Source organism: Nicotiana tabacum, chromosome 14, assembly GCF_000715075.1.
Source record: "Nicotiana tabacum cultivar K326 chromosome 14, ASM71507v2, whole genome shotgun sequence".
NCBI lineage: Eukaryota > Viridiplantae > Streptophyta > Magnoliopsida > Solanales > Solanaceae > Nicotiana > Nicotiana tabacum.
The window spans coordinates 97,628,063-97,642,088 of record NC_134093.1 but is presented as its reverse complement, the minus strand read 5'-3'; the positions used below and the strand labels follow the sequence as shown (position 1 = coordinate 97,642,088).

Genomic DNA, 14,026 nt, shown 5'->3' with positions numbered 1-14,026 from the left:
AAATCCGAGGTCATTTACACATAGGTCCATATTCGGTCCACTTTTCTAACTTAAAATTTTCAATTATGAGACTAAGTGTCTCATTTCACTCCGAGTTCCTTCTGGACCCGAACCAACTAATCCGATATAACATAATATAGTTAAATAACACAAAAAGAAGTAGAAATGGGGAAAACGGGGCTATAACTCTCGAAACGACTGGTCGGGTCGTTACACTTACCAGTACATGGGGTTGGTTGTACTGATACTGCACTCTGCACTTCCTGTGCAGATTTTGGTGCTGGTCCGAGCTGATCGTGAGGTTGGCTGCAAGATTTGTCTGATAGAAGACCTAAAGTAGATCTACCGGCGTCCGCAGACCCTGGCGTCCCCTTCTATACATTATACTTTACTGTTTCTTTCATTTCGAAAATAGTTGTATCTCTTTCAAACCTTTACTTGAAGAAAAATCTTAGAAGTTCGTGAATTGTGACTCCAGATCCGGCCATACTACCTGAAAGCAAAGCCAATGATTACATAATATAAGCAATACAGAAGGAAAAGGCATATTATATATAGTCTTTCACGTATCGTGTTAAGTTGCAAGGTACTTTTGATCATTTCTAATTTAATTGAGTTCCTTTTTTCTTTTTTTGAAATGGCAATAAGGTAATGCTGGAATTTTCAGTTCAAATGACCAAAAAAAGCAAATGTGTAGCCGTCTTCTAATCTTAGAGGAATTCTAGGAATTTCATCATAGTTCTAGTGGCCAGTCCTATATTTACCTTCTTGACATTGTAAAAAAAAAAGTAGTCAGTGTTAACATTTAGTTTATCATTTGTACACTCTTTTTGATGATTGAATATTGGAAAAGAGGCCATCTAGTGCAGAAACATGTATCCCAAGTTGAAGAATGTTGCATAAGAAGATGATAAGCACACATATATTTGCGACATTCTATCTTTCTATTACAGATGTTTGTTGCCACATAAAGATGTTCTCACCGTAATGGAAGTCCAAGTATTTTTTTCTCTACTAGCAATGTCCATAAATTAAGGCTTATCTGTGACTTGGTGTAGCAGAACTGGAAAGTATAAGTAATTTCTTAGCACGATACTACTAGAAATTCGTTATTTTTCGACTATTAAAATAGTCGGAAAAGTACCTATTTCGATTACTTTCCGACTGATTTAGAGTAGTCTGAAAAAGGTAGATCGGAAAAGTTTTTCCGCCAAAAAGAGTGAAAAAGAAAGGGGATGAGGGAAATAAAACCTAGGTCTGAAATTAATTTTATATTTTTCGACTACAGTAGTCGAAAAATCGGTGCACATTTTTTGTTGCCTTTGTTTATGTCCGACTACTGTAGTCGGAATATTATATCAATAATAATTATTTATTATTTATATTTATGTTATTTTCCGACCACAGTAGTTGGAATTTTAAATTTTGTGGAAATTTTCAGTGAGGTTTCAGACTATTATAGTCGGAAAATCATAATTTCTGGGCACATTTTCTGACTACAGTAGTCGGAAATCTGGGTTGATGTTTGCCAGAATACTGTCATTTTATTAGCATACCACATGTCAAATGACCAATACAATAAACAACTAATACAACCAATTAATTCAACCAACCAATTCTAACTTCAACCAACTAAGTCCAATTTTAACCAACCAATTCAAATATTCAAACCCCATAATATCAAACTAAAACATTAATTAAAATCTAAATATTCAATATCAAGTCTAAGTAGCAAATAGATATCGACTCTAATATAATAAAGTCTAAACATGTATACCATAACATCTAAACTTACAAATAAAGTCTAAATATAAATTCTAAATACCCAAGAACATTAATCAACCAAAACATACTACTAGACATCAGATTCAGTCTCTTCATCATCATAAGAGTGGGACGTGTGCTTTTTCATGAATTTTGTCACTCTAACAATGTGAACTTTGACTGTTTCACATCGTTCCGACAATATCTTTTGGTGAAATGCATTGAGCCTTCATACAGTGGGCGACTAGCTTCCTGTAGTTGTCCATAAAAGTGCTTAGCCTCATCATTTGGTTTGGAATTTGGTTCGCATTGAGCCCCAGGGAATATCTCAAAAGCATCTCTCATCATTTCATTGAATCGAGAATTTTCAAAATTATTCTCTGCTCTTTTTACTACCCCCACCACCAAATCTGAGAAAATAATACAAATTGAGATATTCTTCTACAGGTTTCCACTTTGAATAATTGTAATACCTTCAACATTTTAACTATGAATGACTCTATAAATTTAAAATTTCACAATAAAAGTTAGGTTGATTACATGAATTCTCTCACACTAGCATTCTCTTTTAATTACTTTTTCAAGATCTTTCAAACATCAGCAGAGTTTTTGACGTATGCTTAATTGTTTTGAAAAAAGATATATAGGTCTTCATGTTTATTAGCTAGCTTCTAGGATTTTTCTTCTCCTCCATGTTTTTCTGATTCTACTTTTGTTTTCTTTTTCTCCTTTGAATTACAAGTAACAACTATAGTGGTATCAACTAAGCGGTTAAGTATGACTATTTTTCTTTCGTTTTTCTGGACATCATATGAATATAAAAAATATGGATCAACATAGTCCTGTTTCTTTTGCACCAAAGTTTCAATGTGACTTGATTTAAAAGAAAATATAGAACTTAAAGTAGAGGAATTTTGTCTCTCCTGAGAACAACGTTCAAGAGATGAAACTCAAAATTGGTGTTATTATTACAATTATACTACTAATAGATATCCTTGAGTAAAAAGTTTCAAATTCCAATCCGTCTGTGTATCTCTACCATCTCATTTACCATATTTTATCAACCTATCTTCTTTTTTTGTTATGGTACTACTAATCTATCTTAACCCAGACAATTATTTTAAGAAAAATAAACGAGTTTTTAAAGAGGTGCAGTTTCGAATTCTTCTTCATCAAGAGAATTAATATCAAGAGATTGCAAGAATTACATCTGACATCATAAGTAAGCTAGGCAAAAAGTTTCACAATGGATATTCGTAGTTCTAGTTCAAGATTAGTTAGAATTGCAAACAGGTAAAGATTTTGTACCTTATAACAACGAAATTACTAATTGAAATGCTATATCTCCTCTCCCTTACAGCTTGCAACTTCCTCTTGTTGGAGACAAATTCCTATACAGTCAACTTCTAATTTCACTCCAAGGAGGCTACCCACTACAGTCAAAATAATCCCAAAATCAAACAAGAATTCCATTCACGAACCTAAAATAGCTCAGCAATCAGCCCCAGTAAACATACCCGATTGGTCAAAATTTAGGGGACGAGCTCAAAAAAAACAAATGATTCCTCAATTCTTCAAAAATGTATTAACAGATAAAACTACTCAATTTACACTAAAATTATAAATTATAGTGTAAAATACCATGTGATGTTGAATGATATACAGAAAGGAACACCAAATTTTCAGAAATCAACGCACTGTAAAGTGATATTGTGATATTTTGTTAGACACTCTTAATTTTCCTACCAAATGTAAAGTGCAAACCTCATTATCATTTAATTATTCCATCATAATATTCTTTCTAAGATCTACTTAAATTTCAAGAGCAATCACAAAGCATTCAAAATATCGCAACCTAATCAACAATAATAGGCCGTTTCACCATGAGAGAACAAACCCACTCAAATTATTTTTCAAACTAAGCTTTTAACACTAAAATAGTAGTGCCACTAATTTTGCACACTAAAAATGAAACCCTAAGTCATCGTCAAAGATTAGACGGAGAGAGAGAGAGAGAGAGAGAGAGAGAGAGAGAGAGAGAGAGAGAGCCTACCTGATGAAGAACAATCGCTGATTTTGCCGGTGCTGTTGGATATGATTTCGCCGGCGCCATTGATTAACGGGACAGCTGAAGAGAGCGTGTAGAGAGAGACAAACAGTAAGAGAGAGAGAGAGAGTGTGTGTGGGAAAAAGTATTAGAAAAGTAAGGGAATTAGACAGAAAATAACTTAAGTTTCCGACTACAGTAGTCACAAAATAAGGTCTGACAATATTCCGACTACTAAGGTCGGAAAATATACATTATTTAATTATTTTTTAAAAAAACATTTCAGCTACTACGGCCGGGACCATTTGGTCAAAAGTTGTTTGGCTTTCCTATATAATATTCCGACTACAGTAGTCGAAAAATTCTATGCACGAAATGTTCCGCGAAGATTTACGATTATATTAGTCGAAAATATAGTCGGAATAATTCTTAGAAATAAATAAATAAAAAATATATGAGATTTCCGACTACAGTAGTCAGAAATTTACGACTCACATTTTGTAGTTGGCAAAAAAGGTATTTTCTGGTAGTGAAGCATTACAACTTGGAGTCCATAACCCATTTGTGGTTGTTTTTGCCAAGTAGGATGGAAATGCGTGTAAAAAAAAAGAGTTACCTAACTATATATAACGTTCTTTTAAAGAGCGCTATACCTTAACAGACGTTTTGGATGTTAAGGTATAACGCTCTTTAAAAGAGCCCTTATAAACCGCGTTATGCTTGGGCTGATAAAAGCGCTATATGTATAATGTTGTTATATAACGCGCTATACATAGATAAAAACGGCCCCCTTCCCTTCTTCCCCACCAGTCCCCTTCCCCTTTAGATATTGGGCCTCAAATATCGAGCCTGGAACCCATAAATATATACTCTATCCAATTAAATATTATATAACTTTAAAAATTAATTATTTAATTTACAGATCAAACATACAAAATTATGAAAATAATAAAATTGACACATACAAGAATTCAGGATAGCTTGGTGCTACTGGGCCTCAAATATCGAGCCTGAAACCCATAGATATATACTCTGTCTAATTAAATATTGTATAACTTTAAAAATTAATTATTTAATTTACAGATCAAACATATAAAATTATGAAAAGAATAAAATTGACACATACAAGAATTCAGGATAGCTTGGTGCTAGTGGGCCTCAAATATCGAGCTTGGAACCCATAGATATATACTCTGTCCAATTAAATATTGTATAACTTTAAAAATTAATTATTTAATTTACAGAACAAAACATACAAAATTATGAAAATAATAAAATTGACACATACAAGAATTCAGGATAGCTTGGTGCTACTGGGCCTCAAATATCGAGCTTGGAACCCATAGATATATACTCTGTCCAATTAAATATTGTATAACTTTAAAAATTAATTATTTAATTTACAGATCAAACATACAATTAATGTTGTTTAATTTACAGTAGACGACATGAACGTGCCGCCTATGCATTCCGGACCTTTCTCCGATGAGCTATTAGTGTTACAGGGCAATCATAGGTCCGCCCACGTATAGGAGGGAGAGTTACTGGCCTAGACTCTCCGCGCCAGGAGAGTGAACGACATGTGGGATTTTATGAAGGACAGATATCTCCAACCCCATGTAGTCCAGCGCCTGCGGGTTACTGGTTTCTACAGGATTTTGGAGATCGGACGGCTGCAGCTCGACTGGTCTTTGGTCACGGCCCTGATAGAGCGGTGGCGACCAGAGACACACACATTCCACCTGCCCATTGGCGAGGCCACTATCACGCTGCAGAACGTGGAGGTTTTATATGGGCTGTCTGTTGATGGACTGCCCGTTGCACTGCCTCAGGCCATAAGAGAGATGACGCGTGGGCAGTATTTGGACATGCTGCAACAGCTCACTGGTTTCGGGCAACAAGATGAGACTGCACACTTAGGGGCAGTCGCATGAGTTTGACAGCGATTCGACAGCATTTGGAGATATTGCTCCCCGACATCACTGGCGAGACAAATGATCTGCATATTCACCGGTATACGAGGTTGTTACTGCTCCTTATGTTTGGAGGGTTCTTGTTCCCGAACACTTCGGGGAACCTAGCCAGCTTGAGATTTCTTCATCATCTTGAGCGGCTAGATGATTTACCCCAGTACAACTCGGGTGCTTCTGTTCTCGCCTACTTGTACAGGCAGATGTGTCGGGCGAGCATGGGCACCCAACATGACGTTTGTGAATTTTTGCCGCTGCTACATGTGACAACATATTCGAATACTCTATTAACTATAACATATGTAGTAAAAATTAATCTTAAATTTTACGTCAACTTTGTATGTTAGGTTTGGGCCTGGGAGCGGTTCCTGCAGTTGCAGCCACCTCTACTACCATTTCCTCCGGATGTACTACCTCCGTTTCTCCCTCTAGCTAGGAGGTGGGTTCTCCATCGGAATAAAGACAAGAGAAATCAAGTCAATATCCAAGTTGTAGTAATTCCCATTGAATGTGTCCATTTCACATCTGTGGGTGGGAATATATTTACCCACTTTCCACAGACATGTGTTCTTCATGCTCGCACCCAGCATCCGATGACAACCCGTAAACCATCTGCGGCAAACAACCTTGTATACATCCGGACTTGACTCCCATACCGTCATCTCACGACACTCTTTTACGTTGTACATTTTCGCAGCCCTGCTTAGGCGCACTTTATCTGGAAAAATCATGCCCTTTGCCAGCACCGTTGGTCTAGAATCATCCCACATTGCTGTCCGAATTTCATCAAAATCCCTTGTCAGAGCATCTACATCCGGCATACTTGGCAAATGATCAAGGTAGGGAATCTTCCTTGAATGAAACGACACTTGGGACTCGTACACTCTTGGTCTAACGGGGGGTGGAGCATACTCCCTCGTCAAATCAGGTCCTTCATTCTCTTCCTCCTTATCACCATCCTCACGAGGGAAGGGTGTGTCGTCTCCGAAATCATCGGCATTGTTGTCATAATCAATGTTTTCTTCCTCACTCTGTGCATCTTCCAGATCCCGATTTAATATATCGTCTTTGGGCAATTGAGTCAGGACAGGTGGTTCAACTTACTCGTTTTTACTGCACAAACAACAAAATAAACATCATTACTGAAATTAATAAATACTTTTCATATAGCTGTATCACTTCACTTACAAGTCATAATGTATTGACATTCCTTGATGGACATTATCCTGTTGGTGATGACTCCCGGATGGACCACCATGATCCAACACACCAGAACTACGCATATTCCAACTGGCCGTGGGTTCATAACTTGTAAAAGTCATATCTGGCCGGTACCCCCTGTGAAATATATGAGCGTTAATACAAATTCAATACAACAAAAATATACATCGTAACACAAAGGGAAATTGAAGTTTACCACTCGTCTTGTGGATTATGTAAAGCAAGAGAGAAATTATTTCCTCGCTCCTCATTCGCCGATGGTGATAAGTTTAAATCGGGGCAAACTCGTTCATCCGGAACCTGTTCGACAAAAACTGCTCCAGAATAACCACCCGATGACTGAGGGTTATCCCTACTATGCGCAACCTCACTATTGCGAACGTCTTCGATCTTGACGTACATTTCCAACATTTTTATCACAAGAAATTCTCGGTATTCATCCGGAGTCCTCAAAAACTCCCTCAAGGTTTCATCATCGTCGATGTTAAACTCAGCTTAACAAGAAATTCCTTATGGAGTGACGGAATACGGATATCTTTCGGTTACTTTAAGGTTCACCGAACGTTTCCTCACACTCATTTTATTACATAAGAACGATACCAATCTATCGTACTCCATTGTAAGTGGTAACTTAACATGACACTGTGGAGATAAACTATAGCTCACAGAGTTATTCGCCACCACAACCTCACTCCCCCAATATAATGAAACCCTTATTTTCTCTCTTCAGACATTATGTAAAAATGCTCGAGAATTTAATAAGAAGAAAAATTTGAGCGGGAGTTAGGTATATTTTTGAATGGATTTTTATAAAATCCTAACGCCTTTAAATAAGGCAATGCGTAGCTCGGGGGGCTGAATTTTTTTAGGTATAGCGCTCTTTTAAAGGGTACTATACACATTTGAATTTATGTCAGTTAAACGCAGGAGACTTATTTGTGGGCCCACAAAACATGTATAGCACTTTTTATACCTGCGTTATACATATATAACGCGGTGACCAGATGGCGTTATATATATATATATATATATATATATATATATATATATATATATAAAGAGCGTTATACCTTAATGTCCAAATCGTCTGTTAAGGTATATTGCTCTTTAAAAGAGCGTTATATATAGTTAGGTAACTCTTTTTTTACACGCATTTCCGTCCTACTTGGCAAAAACAACCACAAATAGGTTCTGGACTCTTACAACTTGCTTGCTGACATACTCCAAGTGCCAGAGCTAGTAGACAATACTAACAAATTCTGATCACATTTATACTAAGTTATAGGTTCAAATATGTATTTTAGAAGATTAGAATCAACTAATAAAGTTAAAGGCCATGTAGAAATAAATCATAGAAGGAACTACTAATTTCCTTGAAGCGGATCAAACTGTAGGTTTTTCAAAGGATCAACTCCATGAGGGAAGTTAAAATAATTTCTCAAAGTCGCTAATTCTTATCATTCATTTTTAGACTTTGGGAGCTCGGGTTGTAGTGATATTTCAGGGGATTTTCAAAGAATTCTTCGGGATAAGTGATTCTAACTCGATTTTGGCTATATACACGAATCCATTGTTAACTTCATCATTGAATCAGTGAATTGAGTTGGAAAATTTGGGAAAAATTGTAAAACTTTTAAAAAATAAAAAATATAGATTTGGAGGACGATTCGTTATCAGAATTTGATAAAATTAGTACGGTTGGACTCGTATCTGAATGGGTATTCGGATTTCGTGAAAATTCTACTGGGTTCCGAGAAACGGGCCCCGCATTTACTTTTATTGACTTTTTAGGATAAATTTCTAAGTCGACGTTTTATTATCCGGAATTATTTCCGATGAATTTGAATGAAGTTATACAATTAATTTGGATAGATTTGATCTGTCCGGAGATTAATTCAAGCAAGAAGGCGATTTTGGAATATCATCATGACTTCAAAAAGGTAAGTATCTTGCCTAACCTTGAGTGGAGGAATTTTCCCTTAGGCATCGAGTCTTATGTGCCATTTGTGAAATGTGAAAAGCCGTGTACGCGAGGTGACGAGTACGTACTCGGGCTTATATGCGAAAAATTTATTGAGTTAAAGTCTGGGGCATATTGTGTAGTAAATTGGATAATTATTGGTATTTATTTAATCATCTATTTGCCATGCCTCAATTCGTATTTATTGAATTTGTTTGTATGTGACAATTTGATGTGATTATTACTTGTATATTTATGTGAATTCCGTGAGTTTGATGGTTTGATATTTCTTGGAATTTAATTTCATTATAGATTTTTCCTCTGTAAATAATTAATTAAACAATCTTAAGAAGGTGTTGTCCTATGCTGAATTATTTTTCCATCTTTGTTGTTGTTTTGAGGTTTTATATACATTGTGTGAAGTCTTGGGCTATTTGTTGTGAAATTAATTAATTTCTTTATATCCTTAGAATTTGTTGTGGCCATTGGACAAGTTGTGATATGAATTGATTTTGTTACATTGCCGTGATAATATTTCGTGTAAATTGTTGTGTTAATTGAGTTATTATTTTGAGGATATAAGGGTGACATTTCACTGTTGATATTATGTGGGCATAAGGGAGGCATTTCACTGTTGTTATGTGTGTTGGGATATTATCTGGGCGGAGAGATAAGGGTGGCTATAGGAGAGATAAGGATGGCTATAGAAGCGATAAGGGTGGCTATTGATATTGTCAGGGTGGAGGGATAAGGGAGACTATTATAGGAGTGATAAGGGTGGCAATAGGAGAGATAAGGATGACTATTGTCATGGATGATATATGATGATGTGGAGTTATTATGTTGGTAATTTTTATGTGATGTTGGGGTATTCCTTGTGCTTATTTTTATATCTCGTGCAACTTGTCTTGTTGTTTCGGTAAACTTGATAATAGCCTGATTTATGTTGAAATTGTGAGCATGTGGCTATTGCCGGGCAAGTAATGTTATATGGGATCGGGTTGCACGCCGCAACGAATATGAAACGTGGGCACGAGGTGCCGGAAAAAATATGATGATTTTATTATTAGCACGTGAAGTGTCCGTGCAACTGTGATATGAAAAGTGGGTACGAGGTGTCGGAAAAATATGACAATTTAATTATGAGCACGAAGTGTCATGAAAATATGAAAGTGGGCTGAGACCCGTGTTTACAAAAAATATAAAAATGGGCTGAGGCCCGTATTTTTATGATTATGAAATGGGATGTCACATGGTGACTTTTAATTGAAAGAATTATATTCAAAATATTTATTTGGAAGAATTTTTATTCAAAAAGTATTATTTGAAAGAGATTTGTTGAAATAATAATATTTGAAAGATATTTATTCGAGGAAATTATATTTGAAAGAGAGTATTTAAAAAAATTATATGTGAAAGATATTTATTTAAATGACTTGATTTAATTGGGTATACTTGTATTTATTATTTGTTGAGCGATATTAATGGTGTTCTTGTTGCCCTGTTGTGCATATCACTGGTTGATTTGTGATGTACTTATTGTTATTTGTTTCCTATTATTTTGTATACCATATTGCACAGGTTATTAAACTAGTGAGTGTCTTGACTGTACCTCGTCACTACTCCACTGAGGTTAGTCTTGATACTTATTGGGTACCGACTGTGGTGTACTCATACTACACTTTTGCATATTTTTGTGCAGAGCCAAGTATTGGAGATATCAGACTCGGGTAGAGTTAGTGTGTTGATCGCAAGGATTCAAGGTAGAGCTGCTTGGTCGACGCAGTCCCTTGGAGTCTTTCCATTTTATTGTACTGTCAACTCTTATTCGAACAGTATTGTATATTTGATCTTTGAGATCATTGCATGTATTCAGTTAGAGTTCGTGACTCAGTATTACCAGTCTTGGGAGGTTTTTATATTTGTTTCCGCTTTTGGTTTCGATTATCTATTAAAAAAAATGGCTTGAATTGTAATTATAATCGGCTTACCTAGTCCTAGAGACTAAGTGCCATCACGACGCATGTGCTGGGATTTTGGGCCGTGACAAATTGTTTGAGATTTGAGATTCAAACAAGCTATGCCTAACTTGCTACTTGTAAAAAGGTGCTTGCATTTTAATTTCCCATTATGATGATATCACAACTTTTAACAATAATTTTCACAGCCTTGAAAAATTTGGATTCTCAAGATACATATATATATGGGGCACAAAGCACTGATAGACCAATATAATTAATATTTTATCAAATACAACCTTTGAAAATACAAATTTCAAGATAACCGTAGCCATATTCCTCCAAATCTTCATTACAAACATACACAAGATCATTAGTTTATCATTCCAAACTAAATTCAAATAAAACATTAGAATTCAGAATCTCAAAAATAAACCATAATTCAACATAACAAATTTTATCATTAGGGAAAAGTAATTGTTTTTTTTTTACCTTAGATTCATTTTTGGACTTGTTGGCAGTAGCTTCAGTATTTCTTGCCATAGGAAAAGCTGCTCCTTTAGAAGTAGATAAAAAGGAAACAGATTAAAAAAACCCAAAAAATAAAACCTATTTTGAAAAACACCAAACCTGAGAAACCAACAGACTAAATTTCCATGAAAAAGCACAAGAACAATAAAGCTTCCATCTTTGATAGTAATTTCATCCCCCACTCAACACAAACTCTTCCTCTTCAACAATCAACCTCTCTTATAAACATACATTCAATACTTCAAAGTATTAAAATTATCTTTGAACTACTTGAAACTCTTAAAATTATCTCCTGCATTTAAATTAAAAGCAATGTTAAACTCTGCTGTTAGAAAATCTAAAGAACTCTCTATTTTCTCTATTAATAAATAGAATTGTCTAAAAATGAAGTATCTCCGCAATGAAAAACAAAAATCAATGGAATATGAAAAAGAAGCCTATCTACAGTAATCTAGAGTAACGTATCTGCACAAGTGAAACACAAATTGACTTATAATAAATTTTCCCAGGTAATGAAGCATTCCGAGCAACTAATTACAATCTTAAGTGTCAAAACACACAAGTCTCCTAACGGGAAATCTGAAATAAAATTGTGGACTTCATTCTAAAAGAGATGAATCAGGCATATCATCTTCTTGGGTGCATATTTATTATTATTATTCATAATCACACTATGAAAAAAGGAAAGAACAGAGATATTGAAACTCAAGCTGGTAAAGCAATCATACCAGGCGTATATTAGCGGTAATTATCGATCAGCCTGTCTTCCCTCTCTCCGTGTTTGTCTCCTATTTCAGAATTGCATCTTTAGATAGGTTAAGCTGCAGAAAAAAAAATTAAGAGACCCAATCTTCGAACGAATATTGATACCACAAAATTTTGATAAAAAGATCAAAAAAAACAAAGTAAATGTACAAATTAGGAACAATTACTGACATATATGTAAAAATTCTAGCAAGAATAATGCAAAACAGCAAAAAACAAACAAATTTCATAAAAAAAAAAATAGTAAATGTGCAAATCAGGAATATTTACTGATATGTATGTAAAAAAATCTAGCAACAATTATGCAAAACAACAGAAATCTAACATTTACCAACCAAAATTTAGATTAGCAGTAGAAGAAGTGCAATAAACAAATAAAATTGCACAAACAACAAACTAAATTAAAAGAGCTCACAACACATTCAAATAGAACAAAGATGGATAAACTATCTACATATGTCAACAGGAGAATTCACAAAGAGAAATTGAGAAGTAAAGGGGAAAATAAAGAGGTATACAGGGGAATAGACGATGAGTTGAGTAGCAGTGATACAATGAAAAGGCTCTTCAGGTCATAGCGCTTACTCAGCAAATTTTACGCTGTGTGTATAGTATACAAAAGCCCATGAAAATATTTCAGAACTCAAAAAGGCAATGAAAAGACTTAAAGCCCCCTGTCTCGGCATCTGAAATGACCAAGTTGCCCTTGGTAAGCAGGCATGACGACCCTGACCTGCTTCCCAAGCGACTTCTATATAGTAAGTAAATAAAAATCACATCAAGATTCAAGAGCATCGAAAGGTTGATTTCATTCTTTTCAAATTAATTGACATTTTCTTTTTATTCATTCTAAAACATAATTCAAGAAACCTTTTAACTTTTACATTTTCATTTAGTACTATATATTTCCTCAATTTCACTTTGTTTGTCGGAAGAACACTTTTGAAATTTATGATTTTATATAAGCAATAATATTTGTGTTGTTATAAATATTTTGAAACTAATAATATTAAATACCCAAACAATATTTTTCTAAATAGAAATTTCACCAACATTCACAAAATAATGATATGATCCCTCAATGACTAGTTGAAAGAGGAAATTGGTGATGTGATACTAATGCAGTTTATTAAGCTACCAATCAGAGCCGCAAATCCTTATTAAAGCTTACAAACACAAAGAATCTAGTTGATATAGTGGATTCGACCTATTCCTTTACCTAGAAGGAAAAAAAGGGAATATGATACATCCTAAAGAAGCTTATTCTTCAACCTCTTTCACGCTCAAGTCACGTCAAGCGTTAAAACAAAAGTAAAATTCAAATCCAATCCAATATATCATAATCGATTTGCTGTTAAGATGCATATTGGTCTTCGTCCAAGTTTATGAATCCCTATTTGTTTACCCATAAAACAATACAATTGAATTTATACGTGGTTTCTATAGAAGTGAGTTAATTTGATCCTGAAATAATAGATGAATTAGATAAAAATATAATACTTAGCCTTGAGATGTAAACGAAATAATAGAAATAGTAGTTCCGGGAGTAGGGCTTCCGGGTACAACAACAATGATATAAAAAAACACTAAGATAAAATTATATTAAGCTTTGAATAGAGTGAAGCGTATGTTTGTCAGAAAATTCGTGTCATTTACAATAATAATAGAGCTCACTATTTATTGTTGCACCTAGAGAACAAGATCCTAGGATCAAACCCTTCTTTAATGTCAATTATGAGGGCCATTGAAGATTGTGTAACGGCGGGCATTGAATGCCATATTTCTTGTAGCTGGCAATATACTTAATGCT

At 34.8% G+C, this 14,026-nt stretch overlaps 2 long non-coding RNA genes across 3 annotated transcripts; both read right to left on the bottom strand.

Moving 5' to 3' along the window:
• Positions 1-1,680: 1,680 nt before the first annotated feature.
• On the bottom strand, positions 1,681-4,012 carry LOC107816108 (uncharacterized). Its single transcript, XR_001654862.2, has 3 exons — positions 3,818-4,012; positions 3,073-3,197; positions 1,681-2,174 (listed from the first exon to the last, which is right to left on the bottom strand). It is a non-coding gene; the product is annotated as an uncharacterized LOC107816108 (long non-coding RNA).
• A 7,108-nt stretch (positions 4,013-11,120) lies between these two features.
• Positions 11,121-12,885, bottom strand: LOC107798237 (uncharacterized). 2 transcript variants are annotated; one of them, XR_012698905.1, is made up of 4 exons: positions 12,735-12,885; positions 12,180-12,272; positions 11,413-11,743; positions 11,121-11,267 (listed from the first exon to the last, which is right to left on the bottom strand). It is a non-coding gene; the product is annotated as an uncharacterized LOC107798237 (long non-coding RNA). The 2 variants fall into 2 exon arrangements; XR_001650854.2 differs by having other exon boundaries at positions 11,121-11,743; positions 12,735-12,850.
• Between the last annotated feature and the right edge of the window lie 1,141 nt (positions 12,886-14,026).